General features: G+C 43.1%; 1 protein-coding gene across 3 annotated transcripts in view; it reads left to right on the forward strand.

Moving 5' to 3' along the window:
- Positions 1-16,420, forward strand: part of EFCAB11 (EF-hand calcium binding domain 11) — a 210,464-nt gene that overhangs the window by 74,532 nt on the left and 119,512 nt on the right. The gene's annotated exons all lie outside the window — the stretch shown is intronic.

Raw genomic sequence — 16,420 nt, forward strand, 5'->3', positions numbered from 1 at the left:
AAAAGTAATGTACATTGGAAAATATAATCCCTACTATACATACAAAATACCAGTGTCTGCATTCGCTGTTACCACTTAAGAAAGTTACTGCCTCTTTCCCACCTTCTACCCTCTGTCTTGGTGCTACCTGAACTGTTTGCAGCACTCTGGAAGCACTGGGAGGGTAGGGAAGGAGTTGGTCAGTGGGACTGCTAGTGGGCAAAAGGCACTGCAGGGGAGAGAAGAGTTTGGCTACTGGTGGGTGCTTATCATCACTAATTTATCCCTGTGGGTACTCCAGCCCCATAACACCCACAAAGTTAGCATCTATGGTACAAACACAAAGTAGTAGGCAGTCTCTGCCCTGAAGAGCTTACACTCTAAATAGGCAAGACAGAATCACGTTGAAGGAATGGATATAGCAAATGGCATGCAAGTTCCATATTTTTTTCTAAAAGTGGGATGTAGGTTTAATTAGGCAGGGATAAGCTAAATGGAAAGAAAAATGAAGTGAGATGAGGAAAACAGTGCTAGGGAGAGGAGTATAAAGGGCAGGTGTGGAATGAATCTGAGGTAAAGGGACTGTGCGGGAGGAGGAGGAGGAAGAAGGTATAGCAAACAAACAATCAACATATGGCAGAAAAAGTACAGTGGAGACTGAAAAAGTTCTCTGAAATTTCCTGCTTTGATTACTTCTCCTCCTACCAGCTGTAAAGCTGCTATCTGGATTTTCCATTTTCCAAGCATTAAAAAAATGTTTTAGCATCCACAGATGCTTCCCTCTGATGCAGCATCCTGATGGTATCCTTTCTATGTACAGCCAGTATGAAATAAAAAAATCAATAATTTTTTCAGTTATTTGGTGTAGTTTCTTGCTTCCTTTTCTCCCTAACAGTTGTTCTGCTGCTTGCTACTTTGATACCACTCTCTCCTGATTTATAGAAGGCCACTTCTTGAGAATAAAACAATTTTGTCTTTTTCCTATTGGTTTTTCCAAATGGTTCTTCTCATGAAGTGGACTATTGCCAGTTCTGAACATATTTCTTTCAGTTTGGCCTTCACACACACACCCTGTTGCCTTTTCAGGATTTTTCCAGCACTGGAAGCATTTTCTGGGATCTTGAATGTTAAACTGTCTCTGAAGGGCTGCAAGACGCTGGTACTCAGAGAGAGACATACATATTCTCTCACAGGCAGTCTCTTCCTCCTGGAGCAGTAGTGACATCCTGGAGTGTGGAGCATTCACACACTCTAAGATCAGTACAGTAAACTCTTGCCATTTGCAGTGGATGAATTCCTTGTGGCTCCCAAACTCACTGCAGCAGCCCAGACCCATGGGGAACTCACCACAGAGGCCGGGAGTCATGGTAAGTTCCCCGCAGCTCCCAGCCCCAGCCAATGGTCCGGCTGCCCGGAGCACTTCCGGGTTCCTGATGGTGCCGGACCATCAGGAGTGCCGGACCGTCAGATGCCGGACCATCGGAGTTTTACTGTAAATGGAAATGTGCAGTAAAATGTGCAGTATCATTGTCTTCCCTTTTGGCACCTGGAACAAATAGCACATCAGTGCAGATAGTAGTGTTAATTCTTTCTATAAAATGTCTCCTGTCCTTCCAGGATGATCAGAGATTAGTGATGGGCAACTGCTCCTCTGCTTCCAAAGGGCTGATCTCCAGATTTCTAGAAGGCTGAGTTTTCTTCCCCACCCTTTTAATATCAATATGAAGCCTTTGTGAAAAATTGAAACACTTTATCTAAAATGCCAGCTGCATGCAGATTTCACATAACTCTTTCCTTTACCTTTGACACAAGTAGTACCATCTTCCTACTATTCCATTCTCTGGTTGAGATAAGAACCTGGATGAACAATGGCTGTCAGAAACTGACCCCAGTAAAGATGGTGAAAAGAAATACTTTGAGACCTAGCAGACATGATCAACATTCTGTCCATTCACATAGCAACAACTGTGAAAACAAAAAACAACTCCCTTTTTAAAAACATATACCAGTAGTCAGAAGATTGTGATCTATCATAAGATAATAATGCACATGGAGCATGCCACAGTAAAGCCTGACTTCAAGATCCAATGAAAAGAATGTTAACTTAGTATATGTAGATAGAGCTTTCCAACAATTTTAGAAAGCTTCTTAGTCCATGTACTGTCACTAAATTCAGACCCCAGTTCTTTATGCAGGACACATTCACTGTTCAGTGTTTTACTGCACATTTCCAATTATATATAATAGCTCTCCTAATGCATAATAAAACTTTTGAGAAAAGAAACATAACACCTACATGCACCTATATGCTTCCATAATAAAGAATGCAGTCTTTCTGCCAGAAATATTAACATAGACATTACTTATTAAATTGTCTGTTCTCATTTGCCTTTTTATTATGCTCTTATAATTGTTGGAAGTTTTACCTATAGTACTTTAGCTTTGCATGAATACCTATATAGTGTCTGAGGGTATGTCTACACTACCCTCCTAATTCGAAATAGGAGCGTAATGTAGGCATACCGCAATTGCAAATGAAGCCCGGGATTTGAATTTCCCGGGCTTCATTTGCATAAAGCCGGCCGGCACCATTTTTAAATGCCGGCAGTTCGAACCCCGTGCCGCGCGGCTACACGCGGCACGGAGTAGCTAGTTCGGATTAGGCTTCTAATCCGAACTAGCTGTACTCCTCGTGGAATGAGGAGTACAGCTAGTTCGGATTAGGAAGCCTAATCCGAACTAGCTACTCCGTGCCGCGTGTAGCCGCGCGGCACGGGGTTCGAACTGCCGGCATTTAAAAATGGCGACGGCCGGCTTTATGCAAATGAAGCCCGGGAAATTCAAATCCCGGGCTTCATTTGCAATTGCGGTATGCCTACATTACCCTCCTATTTCGAATTAGGAGGGTAGTGTAGACATACCCACAGAGTCTAAGTATTTTCTATAGTTGAGGAAAACATAACTCTAACAAAGAAATTGACAGATAATTGAATAATATTCTAAACTAAAGAAAGATCTACTAGTTTACTTATTCCATTCCTCTACCATTGCAGAATGATTTTCTGTTATATATTTGCCTAGTTTACATAGGTATCTGCTAAGTCATGGGCATTCACTATTTCCAATGGATATTATTCTTCAGGTTTAAGGAAAGTTCTGGAAAGGAGGGTGAATAGTGAATTAGCAAAAATTACAAGGGTGCGTCTACACTGTAACCGTAGTTCGAAATAAGCTACGCAATTTGAACATAGCCCAAGTGACACAAAACTATATACAGTAAAACTCCATTCGTCCGGCATCCAATGCTCCGGGACTCCTGATGGTCTGGCACCATCAGGAACCCGGAAATGCTGGGGCAGCCGGACAGGCTTCCCCCATTCAGCTGCTGCTGAAACTGACCAGCAGCTGAATCGGGGAAGCCGGGAGCAGAGCAGCTGGGGTGCTGTCGGGTTGGTCTCGTAGCGCTGCCCCTCGGGGCTGCAGGACCAACCCAGCAGCACCCCAGCTGCTCTTGGGGACGCCTGGGGCAGAGCAGCTGGAGTGCTGCCGGGTTGGTCCCGCAGCGCCAAAGGACGGCGCTGTGGGACCAACCCGGCAGGACCACAGCTGCTCTGCCCCAGGGGTCCCCGATTCAGCCGCTGCTGAAACAGATCAGCAGCTGATTCCAGGAAGCCCGGGGTCAATTTCCAGCAGGCTGGAATCCGGACGCCTGGGGCAGAGCAGCTGGGGTGCTGCAGGGTTGGTCTCGTAGCGCCGCCCCTCGGCGCTGCGGGACCAACCTGGCAGAACCCCAGCTGCTCTGCCCCAGGGGTCCCCAAGTCAGCCGCTGCTGAAACAGATCAGCGGCTGATCTGTTTCAGCAGCGGCTGAATCAGGGACCCCTGGGGCAGAGCAGCTGGGGTCCTGCCGGGTTGGTCCCGCAGCCCCAAGGGGCAGCGCTACGGGACCAACCGGGCAGTACCCCAGCTGCTCTGTCCCAGACGTCCCCAAGAGCAGCTGGAGTGCTGCTGGGTTGGTGCCGTCGCGCCGCCCCTCGGCGCTGCGGGACCAACCCGGCAGCACCCCAGCTGCTCTATTGCAGGCATCCCCAATTCAGCTGCTGCTGAAACTGACCAGCAGCGGCTGAATCAGGGACACCTGGGGCAGAGCTGGACTATCGTAAGGGGGGGCTATGAGGGGTCTGGGGTGGCATCCCTTCCCACCCTACTCCAGACCCCTCATAGCCCCCCCCTTCTGATAGTCCGGCATATCTGATAATCCGGCACCCGCTGGGTCCTAAAGGTACCAGATTATCGGAAGTTTACTGTAGTTCAGTCAAGATTACAGAAGGCTGTGAGGTATTCCAAAGAAGCCTAACAAAGCTGGGTGAGCAGCAAAATAGCAGATGAAAAGCATGATCAACAAATGAAATATCATGTACATTTGAAAGACTAATTTGAATTACTTACACATATTTTTAGGTTCTAAATGAGCTAACCAATAGGGAAATGACCTGGATGCTATTATGAGCATATAAATGACTTTTCTCAGTGTTCAGCAGCAGTAAAAAAAGTGTGTGTGCGGGGAGGAGGGGGAGAATATTAGGAAATAAAAAGAATAGAAAATGAACAATACCAAAATATTTATAATGCACATATGTAAATGGATACAGCCTCCCCTTGAACACTGTATAGCCATTGTTTTTCAAAAAAAGCCAGATGAGAAATGGAAGAAATCCCGAGATAAACAACAAAAATTATTAGGCCAGGGCAAACTTTTGTGTGAGGGGAAACGGCAAAGATTGGGACCATTTAATTTGGAGGGGAGATGAAAAAGGGACATGGTAGAGATAAAAATGATTTCATTCCTATGATTTGCTTTCTTAACTTTATTCTTTGAAGTACAAATAATGTAAAGGGAAAACTGTTCCATCTCAGAGGCTATCCAAATGGATTGGTTTCTGCATACAATCCTCTTATGTTGATGTAGGATATAACTGGACCACATCATCTAGCCACACTATTTAAGAAACTTCCGTGGGTTGCTGAAAGAACATGTAGATTTAGGAAATTTGTAAAAGGACTATAAGAAGCTATGATCTCTTTTTAAGTCTACTCTTAAGTTAAACTCCAAAGACCCAAAGCTGCCTGTATCCACTGACTTGGGCTGCAGGGATGTTAAATTGTTGTGTAGACATTCAGGGTTGGACTGGAGCCTGAGTTGTGGGACCCCCTAAGGGGGAAGGCTGCCTAAGTCCAGGCTCCAGCTCAAGCCTGAATGTCTGCACTGCAGTTTTACAGCCCTGCAGCCCAAATCCCCGCAAGACCAAGTCAGCTGATACAGACTCAGTCTCCACCATTTAATTGCTGTGTTGACATACCATTTATGTGTCAAATCCGATGCTTGTTTTGGGTAAGTAAATAGTAACGCCCCTATTTTTATATAGCAGTTTTCATCAGTACATCTCAAAGTGCTCCACAATCTTTAATGTATTTATCCTCACAACACCCCTCTGAGGTAATGAAGAATTATCATCTTCATTTTAGAGACTAGGGCTGTGTCTAGACTACATGCCTCTGTCGGCAGAGGCATGTAGATTAGACACATAGGCAAAGGCAAATGAAGCCGCGATTTAAATGATCGCGGCTTCATTTACATTTACATGGCTGCCGCGCTGAGCCGACAAACAGCTGATCGGCTGTTTGTCCGCTCAGCGCGCTAGTCTGGACGCTTCCCTGCTGACATCAAAGCCCTTTGTCAGCAGCCCCGTTATTCCTCGTGGGATGAGGTTTACCGGGGCTGCCGACAAAGGGCTTTGATGTCGGCAGTGAAGCGTCCAGACTAGCGCGCTGAGCGGACAAACAGCTGATTAGCTGTTTGTCGGCTCAGCGCGGCAGCCATGTAAATGTAAATGAAGCCGCGATCATTTAAATCGCGGCTTCATTTGACTTTGCCAAACAAACAAATCTATATGGCTACGTCGACGGAGCCATGTAGTTTAGACGTACCCTAAGTGACTTGTCATGGGTCACAAAGGATTTCCATGGCCGGAGGCAGATTATGGTTTTCTGGGGGTGTAGGCCAGAACAAGTGGGGGCTCCTCCCCACCTCTTCCATCTGCAGTTCCTTCTGCTCACCGGGCAGAACCAAGCAGGAGATCCCCATTTTTCTGGGGCCCCAGTTGGTGTGGGCATCAGCCCTTTGACTGAAGGGCTAATCCGCCACTATCCATGGCAGAGCAAGGAATTTAACCTTGGTCTCCCACATCCTAAACCAGTGCACTAACCACTTGACAATCCTTCCCTACTAGTTTTACAGCTTTCAAGATTTCTCCTTCCCATTTCCTATGGTTGTTATTACTTGTTACACTAACGTCTCAGTAGTGGGAATCTTGCAGAGCCAATTCTTAAAAGAGAAGGAAGGTTACTTACCAATTATTTTAGCTCAGGTGTGTTGCCTTTATAGACATACAGTCTCCTATCCTCCATCCCCCTCTTCATATTTTCTTTTTATGAATTTAGGCATTAAATGATCTTAGAGAGTTAGGGCCACAGATTTTATGCACTTTCATAAATAGTTCAGTATTTATGAGGTAGCATGCACAAGACTTACTGGCCATTGCTTTCAGCATGAAGAGCATGCTCTTCCCAGTTGTGTGGATCTGCAAAGGCTCCACATAATGGTAAATAGCCTTCTTTTTCTATAACAACATTTAATGTAAATATTGGTGTTTCTTTTTTTGAGGCACAGCACCTACCTGTATTGAGTACCTTAGAAGAGTTGTCACTTTATATTGGTAAAATAAAATTATCCACTTTCAGTGCTTTCACAAAGACTATATAGTAAATAAAAATAATTATCTGAAAATAGGAATTAGCCAATTTAGAAATCCAGTGATTTTTTTTGCTAATCAAAACATAACAAAAATCTGATCATCTATATTGTTTTCTTTCCCTTGCTGCTTATAATGTGTGCCTATTATTATGTTTTGATTAATATCTTCCTTATTGAAGAGAGTTCTGCTGAAAAGAAACATAGCTAATGACCTATACAGGTTTAACGATAGTTTGGCATATGTCTAAAGAGTGTATTAATGTACCATTATTTTATCAATTTTATAGTCTTGCTAACTGGCACTATTTTCTTTTAATAAATATTAAAGGTTCCTGTTCTTAAAAAGTATATCTTAAGCAATTGCATATGTTAAAGATAATATTTATATGGTTCCATCTGTTCTTACAAAGGCGGTTTTCGTGGTAGTCTGCGTTGTTCAGCTCTACGCTACCCTTATGTGTCATTTTATACTTAAACAGATGGTGAATCCAATTGCCAAAGAAGGAAAAATTACAAGAATCAATCGGAAGACATAGATTTCTAAAATCTTAATGAAAAGAGTTGTGTGCAGGCTTAGCACTATTCAACCTCTTGCATGTTGAAGTATTATCAGTAATCTATAGTAAATGGAAACATTGCAATTGTAAATAGGGTCTTTTTCATTTTTTTTAAGCTGTTTCCTAAAAAAGTAGTCTAAGGGGATGTCTACACTAGGAAATTATTTAGAAATAACTTAGTTCAAAATAATAACTCTCAAAATAACAATTACTCAAAATAACCTGTACTGTCCACACTTAAAGGGAAGCTTTGAAATTAGTCAGAGGCAGGCTCCCTTAATGTGGACACACTACCTCAACATAGCGCCCTGGGAAGCACTTAGAATGACTCTGAGGAGTAGTTATTTTGAAATAGCAGTAGTAGAGCGTCCACACTACCGCTATTTCAAACTAACTATTTTGAAATAATTATTATTTCTCGTGGAAAGGAGGAGTTGTTATTTCAAAATAACCATCCTGTTGTTTCAAAATAATGGGCTTGGCAGTGTGGACGCGCTCTGTTTGTTATTTCGAAATAATTCTCTAGTGTGCACCAGGGCTAAAATTCCTATTGTCCACTACTATTTAGAAACTTAAATATCATGTGAACCCTAAGGAACAAAATATGTGTATAGGACAAAAAACTGAAATACTTCAAAATTACTGTCTCCTTTTTTTTTACATGCTAACTTCTAGATTTCCTTTGCAGCTGTCTAAAAGAGAGAGTACACGAAAAAACTCTCTTCTATGATTCTCATATTTGCAGCAATATTAGTGGGGTAAAGAGCAGTGTACAGCACAATGTAATGGTTCAAACTGGATTTTGGCTGTATAAGCTCAGTGTCACTGTTTTATTTGAGGAATTATATTTCACATAATGCTAGTCACAGATATTCTATTGGTTTATGTAGTTTTCAGTACATAGAGGGTAAAGAACTCTGTTCTGAATTAACAAATGATGGTGAAAGATGCTTACAAAGAGAGACTGTGATTTGCCAAGGGTCCCAAAGGAAGTCACCATTTTTCTGGGGCCTTTTAACTCAGTGGCTAATCTGCCTCTATCCTAAATCAGTGCTGCAAACACTGGACAGTCCTTCCCCACTGATAGTTTTACAGCCTTTAAAATTTCTCCTCACCATTTCCTTTGGTTGTTATTACTTGTTACAATAATGTTTTACTAGTGGGAATTCCAGAGCCAATGCAACTATATTGCATTAAACCAGCAGTTCCCAAACTTTTTACCTATATAACACCATTTTCAGATTTACTGTTTCCCATGACTCCAGACAGCATCGAGGATGCAGTTTTGTAGAGCAAAATGGTGTCCTTCACATATGGACTTGTAACCTCATCTGCAGATGGAGCAACCCCACTTTGGGTCACAACCATAGTTTGGGAACAGCTGGATTAAGCACTGACTATTTTTGACAGAATGGCATTTTGGGAAATCTTATGAACAGTCTGGAAATTAAATAGTGGATAAAAATCTCATTTAAAAAAACAAGATCTTTCATGCTATCAGAATTTTTCATTTACCAAGCTTGAGAGAGAGAGAAAGAGAGAGGAGGACCACACAGCCCCAAACTTTCCACCCTCCAGACACCCTTCATCCTCAGCCCCACCTCAGAGCAATGATTTAAATGACAAAAAAAAAAAAACAATTGAGTTAAAGACTCAAGCAATGCCCGTTAAATCTTCTAGTTGGGCCTAGGGCTGGGGAGTTTGGGGTGTAGGATGGGCTCAGACAGAGGGTTGGGTTCAGGTATGAAGGGTTCATACTGTAAGGGGGGCCCCTGGGATGTGACTAAGTGTTGAGGTGCAGGAGGGAGATGTGGGCTCTGAGGTGGCTGGGGATTAAGAGTTTGGGGGTACAGACAAGCTGCCTCAGGGTTTGGCCCAGAGAGGTCCTGGTAGCAGCAAGTTTGGGGGAAGTGACCCCCTTCTACTCCCCAGCAACACACTCACCTGACATCACTTCTGACTGCACATGCTCCTAGGGTTCCTCGGGGGTCCAGGAAGCCCCTTGCTTTCCCTGTCGGAGAAGGTCTGCCATCACATGTGTGCCTTCTTCCCTACTGCTGCCCTTCACCAAAATCTTACTGGAAGTGAGGGATGAGGCTGCCCCTTGTCCAGCATGTGGGAGGAGCAGTGACCGTGGGCGGGGAGGCCTCTGTGCTGGTGGAAGGTCCCACCGGAAAAGTGAAGGGTCTGTCCATCTGAGGCAGAAGGTCAGGGGGAAGCTCAGCTTTGGTCAGCTTTTCCTGGCACTAGTGGTTGGGAGATGCTAGGACCCTGTGGCAGCAGTTGATGCGGGGATCTGGCAGAGAGGAGCACAGCACAGAGCCATAGGGAGAAGCCATCTACTGCCCAGGGTGGAGGCAGTAATGCTTGGGCAAGGAGTGTGGAGATGGCAGTTAGGATTGTGGGGGGAGAGAAAGAAAGAAAACTGTTGGAGGGGGGCAGAGGGTTGGGGAAGGGAGGGGCTGGGGTGCCAGGGACAGGCTCTGGCCAGGAAACTTACTAGCCAGCAGCCAAACCAACCTGTCTGCCTGAAGAGCTAAATGCTTGCAGAGCTTAAAATGTTTCTCAGCCAGCCTGCTTGCCCTGCGCCTGCACAGACTGCACAGCCATGTGCTTGTGTGAATAAGTGAGCCGAGGAGGGGGACATGGTTCTTTCAGACTTGTGTGAATAAGTGAGCCGAGGAGGGGGACATGGTTTTTTCAGACTGCCTGTTATTCAAAAAAGCAGCTCCCATTCATCAGTTTCTGTGCTGGGGGTGAGAGGCAGCTCCTGAAGCTTTCCCCCCTCCCCCCCAGTTTTGAATCAGAAACAGGGACTGGCAGCCACATTTCTGAGCAGCGTTCAGGGCTGCGGGGCAAGCAGGGGCACCTGCCTGGAGCTCATCATTGCCTTCATGGGCTGGATCTGGTGGCTTGGTAGGCTGGATCTGGCCCACAGGCCATATTTTGCCTAGGCCTGGGATAGCTTCTCTGTTCCATTGGTTGCAGTGCTCTGTAATACACCAGTAGTTGACATAGGCCAATTGTTTCTTATGGATGCTGTCTTCCAGATAATCTACTCAATGGACAGTGATCTCAATTTATCAGATACGTCTGTGTTAGTATTTAGCATTGGTATCCAGACACTGAACGGTGTTGTTTTGAATGACATATGCCTCAGTTAGGATGCAGAGTCACTGACCCAAATAATGATTGGTACTAACAGAGAATTAGAGCATTTGTTTACCCAATTTGTAGCTACTATGTAACTTAATTTTTTTTAACCAATTCTCCCCCCCCCCTTTTTTTTCCATGTTGTTTTCTACCATCCGTTTGTTGATTATTTTTTTTACTTGTGTGTTGGTTAAACAATTTAGCAAAGTTAGGTACATTGTAAATGGTATACAACAATAATACAATACAGCAATAATACAGTGATACAGTAATAATATAATTGGTTTTACATATCATCTGACGAAGTGGGTCTTTGACCACGAAAACTTATGCTCCAATACATCTGTTAATCTATAAGTTCGAACTAGGGTGGCTAATGTAGGCATTTGAACTTGCAAATGCTTTATTTGCATGTTCCCGGGCTCTGCCATTTTTAAATGCCCCGTAGTTTGAACTACCTGTCCGCGGTTACACACGACACGAACTATGTAGTTCGCATTAAAGCTCCTAATTTGAACTATCGTGAAACCTCCTTGCAGGAGGAATAACGGTAGTTCGAATTAGGAGCTTTAATTCAAACTACCTCGTCTGTGCCACGTGTACCCATGGGCAGGTAGTTCAAACTACGGGACATTTAAAAATGGCGGCGCCCGGGAACATGCAAATAAAGCCCAGGATATTTAAATCCTGGGCTTCATTTGCAAGTTCGAATGCATACATTAGCCACCCTAGTTCGAACTAGGGTGGCAGTGTAAACATACTCTAAGGTGCCACAGGACTCCTGGTCACTTTTGGAGATCCAGACTAACATGGCTACCCCTCTGGTTTAATACAGAAGCTAAGTTTAAGTAAACCAGGCATGTCCAAAGTCCGGCCCGCGGGCCAATTGCGGCCCGTGTTCCGGTTTAATACGGCCCCACATGTAATTTGGCAATATCTATCTTTTAAGGCCCCCAACGAATCCATATGTATTGAGATGAATACATTGTAAAATCTCAGTTAATGTCAGTTGGTCTAAATCAGTTATAAATATATTTGGACACAACATGTATACTTGGTGTTATGTTCCTGTTCATATTTTCTGAACTTAAAAGTTGACAGACAACCTTTATTACCAATAATATGTAATGTACTTTACAATGTTCCTGACATATATTTCAGCTTCCTGGATTTTTTTTTCATCTGGCCTTCAGATATGAAAGGCAGAGGGATTTAACACCTGTTTAGATTTGTGATCCATGTGACGAAATGAAAAGTATGCCGTTTGCAATAAACTTTGCATAAAATAGTTAATTTGCATTTAATTTTAATGGTTCAAAGAATGTTAGGCAAAATGGTCGGCCCTCACGCATGTTCACTTCATCAAATCTGGCCCTCTTTGAAAAAAGTTTGGACTCCCCTGAAGTAAACTAACAGTGGTTTCTAGCTGATTGTCAACTTAACTGTCCATATATGGTAGACTGAGGTGTATTTGACCAGTCTCTCATATATAAAGCTTTTCTTTTCTTTTCCTGATACTTGGGCATTTCTTTGCTGTAGAATGATAGTGTATACTGTAGTGTATACTGTTATCTTCTGGTGTCCTTGTGATGTGATATCTTCTTGTGTCTTTGGTATGTGGGATGTAATCTTAAACAGCTTAAGTTAGTTAAATTAACATAATAAAGGGTTTATTGTTTGGTTGTTTTACATTTCTCTTGCTTTTAGTAACCTACATTTAATGCAGATTAATCTAGTTTGTTTATAATGCAACAGGGAGCAAATCTTTTATAACGTAAGTTATACTTTTGCAATTGTTGTATAGACCTTGAATTTTACTTGGGATATATTACTAATAATATATAATAATAACACCTACTACTTCCCTTTAACATAATGTAACAAAGTGTTTAAAATTAAACCAAGTATATAATTAGACCAAAATAAATGTTTAAATACAGGTCTATGCATATCCTATGAGGACATTAAACTTTCATGGTGCTTTGTTGTGATTAGGAATCCAAGGTGGAAATGTGTTGAAACTGTTTGGTTAGCTTTATGCATAAATGGTCATTTTTAAACATTATTGCTATGCCATTCTTAAAACTATATTTAAAAGTAAAAATAAATTTATAAAAACCCAAATAAGAAATTGACATTTTGTTAATATTACCTTAACCATAATGGTGAGGATTCCCTTACTAATCACAATTTTACTTTATATTTTTTTAATTAAAAAATGTAAGGGAATTCTTTTTTTTGCAATTACATTATTTGTTGAGGCAAAATCTATGTATATATATTTATAACTGAGACCTTTCTGAACTTTGCAAAAAAAATTTGGTGTTAATGTAATTATAACTCAAACATGATAGCAAAATAACATGGTACCACATTTTTTTTTAAAAAAAGGCTGTAAAATTAACTTTTGTTGCTACAAAATAAAAGCAATTTTAAAAGTAGCCATGTGACACAGAACTTACAACTAAACCCAAATGGCACCAGATTCTAGTAACTACTATACAAAATACAAAATAAAAAATAGAAGAACAAAAGGGTTAAACATTTAAATGAGTAAGTTATTCCCTTATTTAAAGATTTTAATAAAACGATAAAAAATTTTACCCATATTTGTCCAATTTTTTGTATTAATTTAGTAACTTAAGGCATTTTTTATTACTTTATATTAAACTTTATTTTAAAACTCTTCTATAGTGGAAAAAGAAAAGCCAATGTTTCAAATTAGTCAGTGGTTAGGATTCTAAGCAGAGTGTGCATGTCTGGTGCTTAGCAACCAAGAAAGGTAGGAGTAACTCCAGCTGTTGCATTCCTAAAGGGTTAAAATAATTAATTTACTGGATTTATTTAAAGCAAAGTTTTTTTCCTTGTTTTCTCTTTCTTGATCTGTTTTGTTTTCAATTGCTTTAACTTTTGGAGGTTTCTGTAAAAAATATAACTTTTATCTTTTAACACAGAAAGGGTGTGTCTACACTGCACACAAAGCTCGAAATAAGCTACGCAATTTGAGCTACACAAATTGCGTATCTTATTTTGATTTAATTTCAAAATAGCTTATTTCAAAATTTGGTGCTGTCTGCATAGCATTTATTTTGAAATAAATTGCTAGTCCAAAACACCACTTACTTCTCATGGAATGAGGTTTATAGGGATATCGGAATAGCGAGCCCATTAAATTTCAAAATAACAGGTGTGCTCAAAATATGTGGAATAGCTATTTTGGGATACTGGTATCCGGAAATAGTGCTGCAGTGTAGATGTAGCTAAAGAGAGTCAAAGTGAGGAGAGGCATGAGAAGCGGAAGATACATTGGGGTCATCAGTGTAGTAAGGTCACCAATGTGGCAGGTCGTGGTATCCTGACAGGTCTTCTGCTCCATCAGTGATTATAACTAGAAGGCTGCATGTGTGTGCTCTCAATGACCTGTGTCGATCTTCTCAATTAGTCAACCCAGCAGACTCCAAGAGAGCCCCCAAAGTCCACAAATCAGGTTCAGGTTTATTGTTAAGCAAAGTACAGTAATAGGTGTCAGTAGACTCTTACCGAACCACTATGCATATGTACCTGTGACGGGGTGTATCAGTCTGCACTGTGAAAGCTGAGCCTAATCAGGCTCACCTGGCTGAAGAAGCCTTGCCCCCAAGACTCTGCTGGGCATGCTCAGACTGCAGCCCAGGTATAAAAGCCTGGAAGAAGGCTCAGTCTCGGCTGACTGCAGGAGAGGGTGTTACCAGATTTGCCCAATATTCTGGGGTATGCTCATTTATCAGGGTTACCCTTATGGGACTGGGGGAAGGTTGACAGTTCTATCAGTGTGCTGTTGGTGCTTACTTGTACTCTCATATGGAGCTGAATTCTCCCTGCTGCCAATTCCCCCTCCCAATGGAGCTCTCCTGCAGGAACTAGGTTCCTCAGGATGGGGTTCTTACCACCTTGGCAACACACACAGACACTCACACCCACTAATCAGAGCACGTCTGAGAGGACTGGGTACTCAGCACTCACAAGCTGACCCCCTCATATGTCCCTGGACTCAGCTGGCTGGGTTTCACAGCAATGCCACACTGCACCCTCATGTGCCTTTGGACTCCATGGGCTGGATTAAACAGCACTTTAAGCTGCCATCCTCATAAGTCCCCAGGTTCAGCACCCCCTGTCCCCACTTTCACACCACAGTCATTCACTGGTAAACCACACGATGAGCAAACCCCACAGGATTTTGGGCACTACAGGGATCTTTTGCTTGGGTACAAGAAGCGTTGTTGCAGAGTGAATGGGGAAGCCAAAACAACACCCCTTCAGGAAGAGTGAGCAAAAGAGAAAGAAAGAGAGAGAAGCAACCAGCTTAACAATGAAAGTGATTTATTTCTGAGTAATGAATAGATATCAAAAAGTTACAATATTAAATTTAACAATTACAATATTAAATCTAAATTGAAACTGATTACAAACATTAGGTAACCATATAACAGTTTACACAGGGCAGGGTCAGGAGGCTATGCTTAGATAGTTGAGAGAGAAACGAGAGAGAGAGAGACCTCACCACTCCACGGAGCTTGTACTGATCGGGGTTCCCAGATGATGATGGTAGCCGGGGGTCCAGAGGGCAGGAGAAAAGCAGGACACAGCCCCCAGCATGATCAGACAGGAGATGAAGAAGTCTCAATGGAACTGATGCAGTTTAAGTCCAGGTATCAGAACAGTTTTCTTGGGGCAAGGATAGGAGTTTTTATAGGGATAGTTCAAAGAGAAAGAGGAGAGACAATAGAGACTGATTACCCCTGGTTATGGGTGATGTTCCTTGAACGAGCTCACAATGCAACTAGGCAGTTTCAGTATTTTAGGTGTCAATAGGATTGTTACTAGAATTAGTCTGATAATGACTAATTTGGGTGTGAGCAGGCCTAGGTTCATTAGCATCTGGAGCAGGGATTTCCCATCAGGCAGTGCTTCTCTGCTTTCGGTGTCCCATAGTTCACTGCGGTTCCTGCCTTGGAAGAGCTGCTCTCCATTCTGTATGCTAATGAGATGTCCCTCTGTTCCATCTTTAATGCAAATGAGGCTGGGGTGTTTCCTTAATTATATCACCCTTGTCTGAAGCAGTTTAGGTGTGTCTTCCCCGGCCTTTTCATTGCTTTGTCTTTGATTCTAGCCGAGGCCTGAGGGAGGGGAATGGTTTTCCATGAATGTCACTCCCTGGCTCCCCAAGAGCACAAGGCTGACAGGTGACCATGTTCTGGTTTCCCAAGAATCACAGAGCTGGTGGGTAACAAGGGAGGGAAGCTCCTGACCAGCACCAACCAGCCAATGAGAGGGAAGATAGCAGAGACACGAAGGCCAGTTGGGACGTCTCCCTACTTATCAACGAGGGAGAAGCAGCCCCCAGGGAAGTAATGAACCTGGCGAGCACCTGGGACTCTATCCCGCTGGACCAGGTAGGAAGTGGCCCAGGGAGGGAACTGGAGCTGCCTCTCCCATCCTGGAATCCTCAGCATGTTTCGGACGGATTCCCCGCTGAGCAAGTTGTGAGTCCTCCTGCCACTCAGAGGACCCTGGGCCGGGACCCAATGGAGTAGGGTGGGCCCGGGTCCCCCTACCCTGGGAATAGCCCCTACCCATGACTTTGTGTATTGACTCTGGCAAGTGGGCCAGCAGACCCAGCTTTAGAGGGCCAGCGAGCCTTTCTATATGACCAGTTCTGGTTGTGCAGCCCATCAGGCTCTGGAGTCGGGGCCAGGCTACAGCCTGGGGTAGAGTGCACAGGGCGGACAGTAGACCCGGGAGGGGGAAAAGAGAAGCCACCCCACAACAGTACCCCATAACAATGGACTCAGCTCAATCACTGCCCTCTCAGCTGGACAAAGACTGTTCCTCCAAAACACCACTTTATAAACAGGTACAAACAAGTTATACATCACTCC

This window comes from Pelodiscus sinensis, chromosome 4, assembly GCF_049634645.1.
Source record: "Pelodiscus sinensis isolate JC-2024 chromosome 4, ASM4963464v1, whole genome shotgun sequence".
Classification (NCBI taxonomy): domain Eukaryota; kingdom Metazoa; phylum Chordata; order Testudines; family Trionychidae; genus Pelodiscus; species Pelodiscus sinensis.